General features: G+C 50.4%; 1 protein-coding gene across 2 annotated transcripts in view; it reads right to left on the reverse strand.

The window, feature by feature from the left end:
* LOC117956488 (CD209 antigen-like protein E) overlaps positions 1-1,674 on the reverse strand; it is a 126,038-nt gene that overhangs the window by 108,565 nt on the left and 15,799 nt on the right. The window lies entirely within an intron of this gene.

Here is a 1,674-nt window from a genome sequence, read left to right on the forward strand (position 1 = left end):
GGGCTGCAGTAAGGACCTGTACAGGGCTGAAGCAGCTGGGGTTACGACACATTTACACAGGCTACCTTTAACAAAGAAATAGTCCTCAACTCATGACTAGCAGCTAACTGCCTTAAAACGGGCTAGCCCTCCGACAGCGCCTGGGTTTTGAGTCTTTAGCATTTTTTAGCGACAGACTATTTGGAAAGCTGTGCTTTTGATACAACAGCATCACTGGTGAGGTTAAGTCCAACAGACTGAAACCTGAGGCCTGCAGGCTCCAGTGCAGGGCAGACCGATAGACCACTGGCAAGTAACACCCCCCGATGCTACCAGGCCGCTGAAACGCTCACGGCAGGCAGCACAGAGAGGGGGCTATGGTTACCGGTTATCAGCATGATATCAAGTATACTAGACAAATGGCTGGGTGTAACGTTGTTGTCACACAAAACACGAACATATTCGCTTACAAAAATAAAGCCCAACGTGTCGGCTTTGTAGCGTTCAACAAAACAGACTGACACACCGGGCATTACTGAGACACAACACCGAGCCTAGGTCAGAGTTGAGGTTAGAGACTAACCCTGACCCTGGTTAGAGACTAACCCTGACCCTGACCCAACACCAAGCTAGATACCAACGATCCGACCGAGGGAAAGGGCTAGCTACTAAATACGTTGGAAGTACTCTAATGACAAACTCCACAAGCTAGCACTCGTATAAATGAAACCAAGACTCAGACGATATCCCAGATCCATGATAATGCATTTACAAGCGGGTTAAAGACATGTAGGATATCAACATTCTGGGTCTGGGGGTCACAGCTCGGCCCAGAACCCCCTCCTCTTGTTGATGCGCTCTAAGTAATATGAAGATTCTGGCATCGTCAGCTCTGGTTTCTTCCATTCGCCAGTCAAGGGCTAGCACTCCACCAGTCAGATTGGTCATTGAGTCTGATTCAACCAGTCAAATCAGCCAAAATGGACGCCGACGGCTCCTCCGACTGACGGCACGGAACACCGAACAGACTCAAGTCACAGATCTCGCCAGACGAGATGAGACTCGTCCACGTGTCAATCAAATTATCTGAAGTTAGGTAAAAAAACTCGTGAATAAATCTGGTGAAAGTGTGTTTCCATCCAACGGCTTTAAAGCCAATAACAACCTGTGGTGATGACGTCACATGACGCTGTTTTTAGGGTCAAATTGGTAAAGTGGATTGATGCTGATTGAGAGCTACTGTCTGATGACCAATAACCGGTTTGGTGTGTCAGCGCCTTAAGGTACCGCAGCATGGCAACATTGATTTAACATTAATCTGAAAAAGTGAAAAGAGGAGCTGCAGCAATGTGCAGTACAACAACAACATGGTCCATCCATCCATCCATCCATCCATCTTCATCCACTTATCCGGTATCGGGTCTCTGGGGCAGAAGCTCCAGCAGGGGACCCCATACTTCCCTTCCTGGAGCCACATCAACCAGCTCGGACTGGGGGGTCCCGAGGTGTTCCCAGGCTTCCTCCCAGCTGGACGTCCCTCCACCTAGTCCTGGGTCTTCCCCAAGGCCTCCTCCCAGCTGGACGTCACTTCACCTAGTCCTGGGTCTTTCCCGAGGTCTCCTTCCAGCTGGACGTCCCTCCACCTAGTCCTGGGTCTTCCCCAAGGCCTCCTCCCAGCTGGACGTCCCTCCACCT

The sequence above is a fragment of the Etheostoma cragini genome, chromosome 14 (assembly GCF_013103735.1).
Source record: "Etheostoma cragini isolate CJK2018 chromosome 14, CSU_Ecrag_1.0, whole genome shotgun sequence".
Lineage (NCBI taxonomy): Eukaryota > Metazoa > Chordata > Actinopteri > Perciformes > Percidae > Etheostoma > Etheostoma cragini.